At 40.3% G+C, this 12,771-nt stretch overlaps 1 pseudogene; it reads left to right on the top strand.

Annotated features, from left to right (window-relative positions):
* Positions 479 to 1,533, top strand: Gm7727 (predicted gene 7727; annotated as a pseudogene).
* Positions 1,534 to 12,771: the final 11,238 nt, after the last annotated feature.

The raw sequence follows: 12,771 nt of genomic DNA, 5'->3' as shown, positions 1-12,771 counted from the left end.
ATCTCTTCATTTGTTAGAATTATCCTAGGAATGACCCTGAAGGAATGAAAATCATTTATACAACATGTAAAGTGTAGACTCATTTCCTTGACAGTTACAACACCGTCCTGTTGCCCTTACAGGCTCAGTAGCTTTCCCCCTTCATCCTTTTGTCTAGACCTGGAAAACATCAATATGATTTCTGCCTCTGTGCACTTATATATCCTGATGCTACGTGTAAGTTGAGACAAATATTATAATAAAGCAACATTTCTGTCAAGATTTTTGCAGTTAACATAATGCTTTAGGAGTTTATCAAAATTATGCCACTGTATCAGTACTTCATTTCAAGATAAAACAAAATTCCATGACATGTATCTACCGCAATGTAGATACATGTACTCACCAATTTATGGACATTTGTGCTTTTTCCACTTTGGGGCTCTTGGGAATAGCTGCACTCATGTTTTAAAGTAGTATGTTAAAGACATACACTGTGGTGGCAGGTCCGGTGGACGCGAGGTGGCGGTGGCCTGAGCCCAGTCCAGCCTCGTCCACCCGCGGCCAGCCCGGCCTGACTCCGGTACCGGCCTGACCCAGAGTGCTGCGGCCTTGCTATGGCCCGGTCCGGTCCGAAGCCTCTATAAGATGCTGCTCCACCTGCCAAGAGCACAGGCCTGGCCATGACCGACTTTAAATTGGGCATCATGCGGCTCGGCAGGGTGGCCGGGAAGACCAAATACACACTGATAGATGAGCAGGGCATACCACTGGTGGAGAGCTACTCCTTTGAGGCTCAAATGGAAGTAGATGCTGATGGAAATGGTGCTAAGATTTTTGCATATGCCTTTAACAAAAACTGAGGAAGGGGCTCTGGCAGGCTTCTGCATGAGCTGCTGTGGGAACGACACAGGGGAGGTGTGGCTCCCGGGTTTCAGGTGGTACATCTCAATGCTGTGACTGTGGACAATTGCCTGGACAACTTGCAGTTGGCACCATGGGCCTGGAGACCCAAAGCTGAAGAGACCTCCAGCAAACAAAGGGAGCAAAGCTTATACTGGCTTGCAATCCAGCAGCTTCCCACAGACCCTATAGAGGAACAATTCCCTGTCTTGAATGTGACCCGGTACTATAATGCCAATGGAGATATGGTGAAAGGAGAAAATTCCTGTACCTACTATAAGTGTCATTATCCTCCTTGTACGGTGATTGAAAAGCAGCTTCAAGAGTTCAACATCTGTAGGCATTGCCAGGTGGCTCGATACTATGGCTCTCAGTGCCAGCAGAAGGCCTGGCCTGCCCACAAGAAGCACTGTCAGGAGAGGAAGTGTCCCTTGAGCTTGAGCCAGAGCGATGATGGGCTGAAGAGCCGCCAGTGCTGCAGGTTCAAAGTTTCCAGCTTGTCGTGAGCACAGTGGAAGACAGACTGTCAGTTGAACCAGGAGGTGCCAAAGAAGCCAGCAATGGATCCAGAGCAACTGCCATGCAACCTCACAGCAACAAGAAGCCTGTGGGGACAGTGCCCCTCCAGGTTGCACCTCCAGCAGAGACAACGGGGAGGCTCCCTAGGACCTTTCTCATTATTGATGTTAATATGTTTGTAAACTCATGTATAGTTTTTTTGGGGGGAAGCAAGGGGAGGGTTAGCAACTTTAAATAGAATCATTTGTTGTATTCCTCAAATGGTAAACAGTCACCACTCAGCTAGAGACTATCATGTAGTAGAGCTTCTCTCCTGGACAGTGGGGGCGGGGGGAGGGCAGGGAGGGGGCGCGGGGGAGAGATGGGGTCCCCACTGAGAAGCTTGCACAGAGTCATGTCTAAACAGGCAGAATAAAGAGGTAGAATCCAAAAAAAGACATACACTGTAATATTTAATATTACACTGCAATATAAAATATACACTATAATATTTAATATACACTGTAATATTCTAGGTTAACTATGATACCTAGATTTTGCTTTGAAACAACTCAGTTTCACTCAGCTTGGGTCGTGGCACATGCTTTTAAATCTCAGTGCTAGGGCAGCAGAGACAAGAGAATCCCTGAGTTCAAGGCAATTGAGGTCTACATGGTGAGTTTCAGGTCAGCCAGACCTACATGGTGAGACATGCCTCAAAAAATAAAATAAAAAATGACTATATGGATCTCTTCTGCATTCTCTTTCTCTCTACAACTTCATGTGGAAGAAAATTTTCATAATTAAGAGGATTTTCAAATATTTTTAAGAAAAATATATAGAATTGGATAGTTTTGCTTGGATAAGACTAACAATATACATTTATTAGTATATAATACTTTACTCATAATTCCCCCTAATCACATTTCTCCAAAAGATGTCATTTATACAGAATGTAAGCTGAAATTACTGATAGGGAGAAGAACAGTCTAGAAGCTCAGTAAAAATTCTTACTCAATCCTGGTGACAATCTACAACTAAAAATCCACCCTAGCATATCAACCCATTGCAGGACTGGGCATATTCTTTTCCACTGAGGCCAGACAGGGCAGCCCAGTTAGGAGTACAGGATCCACAGGAGTACAGGGCACAGGGACAGGCCCTGCTCCAATTGCAGGGGGACCTGCATGAAGACCAAGCTGCACACAACTTCTACATATGTGCAGGGGGCCTTGGTCAAGGCCGTGTATGCTCTGATTTGTGAGTCAATCTCTAGGAGCCCTCAAGGGTTATTTGACTCTATTAGTCCTTCTATGGAGGTCCTATCCCCTCTGGGTCCTTCAATCCTTCCCCCAATCCTTCCACAAGACTCCCTGAGCTCTGTCTAATGTTTGGCTGTAGGTCTCTGAATCTGTTTCGCCCTTCTAAATTCCTGTCAGCAAGCATAACAGAGTATCATTAATAGTGCCAGGGATTGGTTTTTGTCCATGGGATAGGTCTTATGTTGGGCTGGTCATTGATTGTCCATTCTCTCAGTCTCTGGTCCATCTTTGTCCCTGCACTTCTTGTAGGGAGGACAGATTTTGGATCAAAAGTTTTATGGGAGAGTTAGTGTCCTTACTCCTTCACTGGAGATTCCTGCATGGCTATAGGAGGTGACCACTTCAATCTTCATATCTCCCACTGCTAGGAGTCCTGGCTGGAGTCTCCCTCATAGACTCCCTAGAGCCTCGGCATACCAGGTGTCTGGCATGTCCTAGAGATCACACACACACACACACACACACACACACACACACACGGATTTCCATTCACTCTTCTAGCCCTCTCTCCCAGGTTTGTTCTCTCTCTCTCTCTCTCTCTCTCTCTCTCTCTCTCTCTCTCTCTCTCTCTCTCACACACACACACACACACACACACACACACACACGGATTTCCATTCACTCTTCTAGCCCTCTCTCCCAGGTTTGTTCTCTCTCTCTCTCTCTCTCTCTCTCTCTCTCTCTCTCTCTCACACACACACACACACACACACACACACACACACACACACACACACACACACACAGAGTTCCCTGCCCCATCAAGAGTTGTTTCCCTACTCGTTGAGAAGTCCTTATTCATCAGGCTGGCTGAAGGCCTATTGCACTTTTGAAGAGTTTTACATGAATTTCAAAGTTAAAGAAGAAGAAATTATAAGTATTCTAAACTAAGAAAAGCCTCTTTCTTATTTCTAGCAAGGTATAATGAAGAACCTTAGCTATCGTTGATATTTACTAGAACTTCTGATGTAGAAAAAGATATATAAGATCTGGCTGTAATAGGTCATGCCTGTGGACTCAGCACTTTAAAACCAAGGCAAGAAGTTCATCATAAGTTCAAGACTCACCTGGGCTATAACCTAAGACCATGCATCAAAACAAACAAACAAACAAACAAACAAACAAACAGATTATCAAGAGTGCAGTGTTTTGTTTTGAAAACATTTATGGCATTAGTTAGTTAAAGGGAACATATAGAACAATAATCAGTCTGTAGTTGGCTTTGCTTAACTGCACAGAAAAGGTCCACTAAAGTGTAGTAAGTATTTACAAATTTAAATTCCTATTTGATCATATGGGGATCCTGTTAAACAACAAATTCCAATTCCAGATTCCACTGGGCCTGGTATCAGCCAGCTTGCAGCTCTATTTTCTCTCTTCTTTTTTTCTTTTGCATTTTAATTGTTGTTTATTTGTTTGTTTGTGTGTTTGCTGACAGGGTCTCACTATGTAGCCCTGGCTGCTATAGAATTGAGTATGTACACTGAGTATGCAGACCAGGCTGGCCTCAAGTTTACAGAATTCCACTTTGCCTTTGCTTCTTGCCTGTTGACATTATCAAGTGTGTGCCACCAAACCTGGCTGTAGATCCTATATTTCTAACAAGCTCCTAGGTAAAGCTCATCCAAAGGACTTAGCACCACGCATTTAGTGTCAAGCCTCCATATCCATCCTTCTCATAATGCAGTCCATAAATCAGCAACACTGAGAAAGATAAGAAAATGCAAAATTTCAGATTATTGAATCAAAACACAAATTTAATAATCAAAACCACAAAAACAAAAATTAAAAATACAAAACAAAAAGGGTTTTAACAGACCCTTCCCATTGGTCACTCCCATGCATGACAATGAATACCCGTGCCTATAGACTAAGCTTAGGTCCTCAAACATAGAGGTACTTTGAAATCATCTTGCACATTTCACAAAATAATACTGATTCCTGTGTTCATCCCTGTAAGTGATGAGTTAGTTTGCATCTATAAAACTTAATCCTGAGGAGTTGCCAAGTCTTTTCAGGTTTTCCTGATATGCACCAATACCTGAGAACCACTGTCCTAAAATGTAGGCTCAGCACAAACAGGAATTCAGCTGTCATTCCTGAATCCCAGGTGCCTAGAAAAATTCCTGGCACCATTGATATCCCACAAATATTTATTAAGTGATCATCTAGATATAAGGAAGGAAAGAAGAACAAATCTCTGAGTAACTCTACAGTTTTTCCTTGTGATATACCATGGCTGTCATCTTTCTGCTCAATGGGAAGTTGACTTTTAGCACAGAATGCAATGTAAATATGACCTGACCCATCAAACTATGTTTGAAATGCACCACATCATTAAAGCAGCATTGTGAAGCTAGGCATATCGACACAAAGCTAGCATACTAGAAAAGAAACCAGAGCGCCAAAACTAAATTTTAGCTACTAAATGTAAGAAAATACTAAGGTATAAAGTAAACAGCTGTATTGAAGGAGTGCATGGACAGAGAAGGACATGATCATAGACCAGTGTAAAACAGAAAGCATAGTTTATGCATCCTAGAAACTAAAAAATTCTTTCAAAATTTTGATTTGAAAATAGCACAATGCAATATCCCCAGTAGGTATAAGAAAGCATACACAAGTTTTAAAGGAAAGGTTCTATTCTACTTAATCCCAAAACAGAACATTACAGCAGCATTAACTTTTTATCATACAAACAAAAAAGCCTACCTCTACATTTTTGTTGGACTATAATAGATGTAAAATGAAGAAGACAGGGGGTATGCCAACTTTAGGAGACAGACATTTGTTGTTGTCACACTTGCCTGCAGTAACACATCCTGCTGCATGTTCTTCAGGGAACTTCATAATGTAGGGCACTGAATTTAAAGAGCTCCCTCCTAAATCAGGTCCTCAAGATGCATCTAACTAAAGATTTCAGTCACCAAGGGGTTAACTTTTAAGCTGACTCCATTTTCCTATAATACTCACAAAACTAAACCATCCCAAACATAGGAGAATCGCCAGTTGAGGCACTAGGAAGTTAATACCAAAGAAAGCAGTGCACTGAGAAAAGAAATGGCAAACATGGACTCATTTTCCTGAAATAGACATTGAAATGGAGCATCGTGCATAAAGTGGGGGAATAGCCCACTTTCAAGTCTTAAGATGAAGGTACAAAAATGTGAATAAATAAACCAGAAGGATAAAATGCGAAGGCACAACACTGGAATCTCTCAAGTTTCTCATTAAGGCCTTCATTTTAGTGGTCTGTAATTGAAGGTAATGGACATAGTTGAAAGACCTGTGCATACAGGAAGTAGCTGTGTTCACTATCACAACATTGTTTCTGTAACTTCAACATAACATAGTCTGAAAGTTGCAAAGGATTATTAAAGGGAAAATTAAATAGAACTAATTTGGGTGCTGTAATATGGGTCATTGCAAACATGAAGAAACTCCAAATATGGTCATATTTTATTTGAGACCTAATATTTAGGAAAAGCTTAAATCATATGTAATAAATTATTTTAAGGCTTTTCACAACTTACAAATTCCCTGAAAATATGAAAATGTATTTGTTATTTTTCTTCCATTTATTGATTATCTTTTGAATTAAATTTTTTATATTTTCTGTCTCTGTAAATTAAAAGGAAAGTCAAAATATAAAAATTTTAAACTGTCATGTTTATCAAAAATCTAACATCTCTAATTGTATTTTAATTTAAAAGTATATTATAGGGAAGTGGTGGGGAGTCTGGGGGACTTTTGGGATAGCATTTGAAATGAAGAAAATGACTAATTAAAAAAATATATAAAAGTATATTAAAATATTTAAATATATCCTATTAAAGAAGGTAATATACAAAGTCAGTGACATTCAAATCCAGATATTGTAGTGGATAGGAAGACCAGATATGAACACTTTTCCAGTGAGCAGTTATAGTTGGTACCCAAGTATCTAAAAATTATTAGGAAGAATAGAATGAATTCCCAAGAGAAAACATGTAGGCAAGGCCTGAGGTTTCACACAGAAAAAAGGTCTACTTCATTTAGTTTGAATGGAGCTCCACATGCATTGAGATTGTATCCTAGCAGAAAACACTAGTATTCAGGAAAGTGTCTACAGTTACTGAGAATTTAGGCTACTCAAGTTCTCAGCTATAAAATAACTCCACCAAATATTTGAAACTTGAAGAGTAGAATTGTCACTTTTTTCTTTAACAAACAAATGAAAAATACACAAATTCATGATGTAGAAACATGGACTACAAGGGGAGGAGGGGTGGGATAGGGGGTTTTTCAGAGGGAAAATGAGAGAAGGGGATAAAATTTGAAATGTAAATAAAGTATCTAATAATAATATAAAAAGAACTGTGGTCTGCAGGTACATTTTATAGACTCTGGGAAGAATGTCACCTAAGTACCCATCCTCATGCTGGCTTGGGTTTCATTAGCATTGCCCTGCTCACACCTTCACTCCCCAACTCCCATACCCAAGAACAGATTAAACACAAAGACTGGATAGGTATTCGGCAGCTTTGAACTCTGAAAACGATCACTTTGTATTTGCCACAAAAACTTAAATTATCCTGATGAAGAAGTTTTGAACATACCAAACAATCAAAGCTTGTTGCCTACCAACCATTAAGTATATTCTTCATCATCAGCTACAGCTATTGCTCTGCCCAAATGAACAACCAGCCAACAACCCTGTATGCCATTCATACTGGTCAACAGACTGAAGCAGAACTCCTTTAGACTGGAATACTTTCATTTTCCTGGACTACTTTTGTCTTTGTCCTGGAGTACATTCATGTGACTTTGCTTGACTCGGGTCTAAAACTCCAAGTATCATATCCCATAGAGTGAGTTTCCATTCTTTATATTTCTAGTGTTAAGGAAGTATAGCGAGAAGCATCATCATAGCAGATTTGGTAATGGTTGCTTGGGTGTGGCATTTAAAATCACAACCAACAAAAAGTACGAAAAATAAACTTATATTTAAAACTTTTCTACCAAACATACTCTCACATCCAGATGTGGTCACGCCCATATGTAATCCCAGTTCTTGAGGGGCTGAAGTGGGAAGATAGCCATGAGTTTGAGGCTAGCCTGAACTACTTATTGAGTTCCAGGACAACCTGTGTGAGACCTACACCTGGAATACAGAGTGAGACACAGTCTTAAAAAATGAAAGCAGAGGAGGGAGAAGAAGAGAAATAAAAGGAAAGAAGAAAGACAGACACTTTCTGGAAAGGTAAACTGTTGGGCTCCATTTGGGTCCTGGTTTGGAAGATGACGACAAACAGGAGCCTGGCTCAAGTTTGAAAACTGTCTCAGTCACTTCCATACTGGAGTGACTCAGCACAACCTGCTTAAACCTGCCTTTGCCTAGTTACTGCTGACATAGAGTAACTTTGTTGGGTCTGTCAGTCACCCATACCCTTCATCACCTCCCCTCCCGCCCCCCATACATCATCTCACCTCAGCAAAAACAAAACAAAAAAAGCACAAACAAACAAAAAACCCACCTCCTAGCCCGGCGTGGTGGCACACGCCTGGATCCCAGCACTCGGGAGGCAGAGGCAGGCGGATTTCTGAGATTGAGGCCAGCCTGGTCTACAAAGTGAGTTCTAGGACAGCCAGGGCTATACAGAGAAACCCTGTCTCAAAAAAACAAAACAAACAAACAAACAAAAAACCCCACCTCTTCTCTCAGCCCTTTATAAACAAAAAGACTGATACAATGAGTTCCTGCTTTGACAGACTCCCAGCTCAGGGTGGTTATTTTCCGGAGGGTGGAGGGCAGGAGATCCGAGCTGCCCATCCCGCTTCAGCCTGAGAGAGACTTGGCTGACCAGGTTCTCTCCTCTCAGACTGGACCTGCCAGCATAGCCGGCAGTAAACTGCAAAAGAGTGGAAAATATCTATAAACTATATATCTGACAAGGAACTAAAATCCAGACTGTATTTTAAGAATCTTACTGAAGAGTAGAAAAATACTGACTGCCCTGAGAACATGGGCCCTGGCCCCCTGCCAGATGGCCTAATTACCCGGAACTTTTGAGAAAAACAACCGCAGAATGTTTCAATGTCCCAGGTGCCTTGAAACAAACATCCACCCCCCAGACTTTCCCTGTTTCCTCCCCGATCCTCCCCCTGGTTTGTGGTTTTTGCCTTTATAAACCTGCTGAAAAATAGGGTCGGGGTAGAACTCCTCTACCCCTGAGTGGTGTATGAGTCTCGGCCCCAGCATGCTGGTTTGAGCTCATGTCCCATCTTCTCGCTGTTAATAAACTTCCTTGTGTGATTACAGCAAGTTCGGTCTCAGTGTCTCGCTGGGTGCGCGCTATTCCCGAGACTTGAGTGAGGGTCTCTCTTCAGGGGTCCTTCATTACAACTCAAGGGCAACAACATGACATACCTTAACCATTGGTACATGGAACACCACTGGTTAAGGTACATCAATGGACAATTTTCCACAGAAATTACACTGATGGACAATAGCATTTGAAAAAATGCCTAGCACTACTAATGGTAAGGACAATGCAATCCAAACCCCATTAAGAGGCTGCTTCTCAAACTACATCACAGGCACTGGCTTGAGGTGAGGAGAAATGAGGATCTTCATACAAGGTGTGTGAGAATGTGAGATGGGATAGACACTGTAGGTGTCAGCTATTCAAGGGATGCATAACAATTCCATGTGTAGTTAATGATTCCAGTGAACTGAAAGCAAGGATTCAAATATGTGTTCATCAATATGCAAAGAAGCACTCGTTGTTTCCAATCGCTAAAGTGTGAAATCATCAAACTGTGTATGTACATACATATACAGAATTATCATTCAGACTTAAAAAGGATATTCAGAAGCATACTACAATATTGATGAACTTTGAAGATTATTTGTATGTGAGGTGACCCAGACACAAAAGGATCCTACTTCCATGAGGTGCCTAGAGCAAGTCAGTTTATAGAGACAGAAAGCAGATGATGTTTACCAGAAGCCATGAGCAGAGAAGAGAAAGTTACTATTTATAAAGTCCAAAACTTCGGTTTAGAATGATGAGCATGTCCTGGAGATAGGCAATTAGGATGGAGTCACAGTATCAACTTAGTGCTGGTCAACTAACTTGGACTTAGTGACATGAACATTACAGCCAACATACTTAGTGACAGTGAAAAATTGACCTATGTAATTAAAAATAGTGTGGGGATATAGTTCACCCAATAGAACACTTGCTTAACACATAAGAAGCCCTGGGCCCCACTCCTAACAGTATATAAACCAAGCATGATGGAGCATGCTTATAATCCCAGCACCAATGAAGTGAAGACAGAAGATCAGAAGTTCAATTTCAGTTTTATGAAATCCTATCACAGAAATAGAAACAAAATTATATATTTATGTGCTATTTTATTATGACAAAAATACAACTGTTACTGTTGTGCCTTAATAAACCCCATTATATTCCTCTGGTATAGTTTGTCTTTGTGCTTTAATATTTGTCTAGGACCAACAGAAGTAATTTGACTTATACATAGCCTCTTAGGGTTACTGAACACTACTTAGTCTCATATTGTCTCTGATTTTGTTATCTGATTAAGTTTTTCTCCAGCTTTACATATCAGACATTCCAATTTGTCACTTACCCTGATAAAAATTATCTTGATCAAAGATAAGCAATAGGATTCTTAAAAGGATGTTTCATTATTTGAGAGTAAAATTACTATTAATCTAAAGATCCAAAAAAAAAAAATTCAATTAAAGTGACAGTTCCTGGTGCTCCAAAGCCCTGAATTTATATTTGCAAAGACTCTTTCTGAAAAATCAGTGGATAGAAGGAAGAAAGGAAAGGGAGGATAAGTTGGTTATTTAGTCTTAAAGACATTTCCTAGAGATAAAGGAAAGACAGTCTACAGATACTAAAGGACAAGCAAGATGCTGACAGCAGTCCAGAGGACATAAAAGGCCAAGAGGTTGCACTGGCAACTTTGCAGAGAAAAGCTATCGGATGAAACATTATTTGCTTTCAAAATGGTAATGGTGACCAGATCCCCAAAGGCATGTGAGCAGTGAAATGTCAGCAGTAAATTGCTCAAACAGTCTAAAAACATTGCCCCTACCACTCTATGAAAGCTAAACAAGTTAGATAAAAATAGAAACGGACTTAAAAGAAGGAACTTAAATGACTATTGTAAAAGTTTCAAATAATTATTGGCTGTGCCTACAGATGCTGAGCCTTTCTCTTTGAGGGCATGCATGAGAAAGCTGAAAGGCTGAAAACCAAACAGAAGTCACTAAAGGACAACAAGAAGGGATATTATAGGTTGATTCCAAACCTGACTCAACTTTGGTCTGATGGTGATAGGGTAGGGGATGTATCTTTCAGAGGGCTTGTCCTGGGGAACACACACAGTTATTTCTATCAACCTTTGATTTTATCTTTCTCAATGTGGGAGTTCCCATAAACCAACAGATAAGATTTTTTTTATTTTTAATTAGATATTTTCTTTATTTACATTTCAAATGTTATCCCCTTTTCTGGTTTCCCCTCTGAAAACCCCCCTACTCCCTCCGCCCTCCCCATGCTCACCAACCCACCCACTCCTGCTTCCTGGCCCTGGCATTCCCCTATACTGGGGCATAGAACAGGTAAGAATTTTAAGAAAAACAATTTCTTAGGCTAGAAAACAGAAAGGATTATCAGGAAAAAATTGACATGTAGATATTATAACAAATTTTTGTTTATATTCAATAAAGGTCAAATATCAGAAGGAAAGGTGGGCAGAGGGGAAGAACAAGAAAACAAAATTCAAAAGCATGAGTCTCAGAAACTTGGGAACAGCAGTTCTTCCAGGAGAACATGGCACAGGTCACATGCAGCCTGTCACGTGATGTAGGTTACATCCCTCACCAGGATCTATGAGAACAGGATTTCTCCAGATGAAGATGATGAGAACTGGGAGCAAATATCCTAGAAAGAACACAAGTTGTCCATACCAAACCAATGACATAAGAAGTCTCCTGCAAGTAGTAGGAACCAAAGATGCCTGTTCAGAAGAGAGTGTGCAATGTCATTATACAAAGCAGAACTAGGACACCAGAAACCCAGTGACAACTGTAAAATGGAAACTAAGAAGACATGAAAGCTTTCTCTATAAGGTGCAGCAATGATGCTAACATGACTCAAATTTCTCAGCTTAGCACTAGGAATGCGGTCTCCATTAAGAAAAGAAAGAATATGCGCAGTTTCCTTGTTCATTACTTTTGTACAGAACGCCTAGTATGGTAGTTAACCTTGAATGTCAAATAGGCAGGTTTAGAATCACCCTGGAAAACAGATATCTGGCATATTTTCAGGAGATTTTTCCAGATCAGGTTAACTAAGGTGGGAAGACCAAATCTAAATGTGTGGAAATGTACAAGATCTCAAAAATAAAACAAACAGCAAAAATAAAAATAAAAATGACAGCTGCGGGGTTTACCACTCTCTGCTGCTTCCTTGATGACAAATAGAGTGTGGCCAGTCATCTCACACAAGGAAGGTTTCTGCTTCCTCGTCATCCCACCACAATGGATTGTTCCCACAACAACGCCAAAATTAATGTTTCCTCTGTGTTGACTTTTTTTCTGATATCTTGCCTCAGCAATTCAACACCTAGGTTGGTTCTATAATTTGCTTTTGGTAACAGTGCTTCAATAAATATTGATATATAAGTACCTCTGTGATATACGGACCTGTGCTCATCAGGTAAATAAACGCCCTAGAGTGGTATAGCTGGGTCATACAGAAATGATTTTTAGTTTTCTAAGAAACCTCCATACTGATTTCAATAACAACTGGAATAGTTTAGCTCCCACGAGTCAGTGTGTAAGGAGTCTCATTCTTAGCAGCCATAAAGATGGAAGAAGTCATGGTTTTTGCAAGAAAATGGATAGAACTGGAGACAGTCTTATTAAGCGAATTAAGATAACCTCAAAAACACAAATTTCTTGTATTTTTCTCTCATTTGTCTTTCCTGGACTTTACACAGAGACTAGAGGAACAAAGGAGATCTAATAGGCTGCCATGAAGAGAAA

Source organism: Mus musculus, chromosome 12 (assembly GCF_000001635.26).
Source record: "Mus musculus strain C57BL/6J chromosome 12, GRCm38.p6 C57BL/6J".
Lineage (NCBI taxonomy): Eukaryota > Metazoa > Chordata > Mammalia > Rodentia > Muridae > Mus > Mus musculus.
This window is presented reverse-complemented; position numbering and strand designations above follow the sequence as displayed.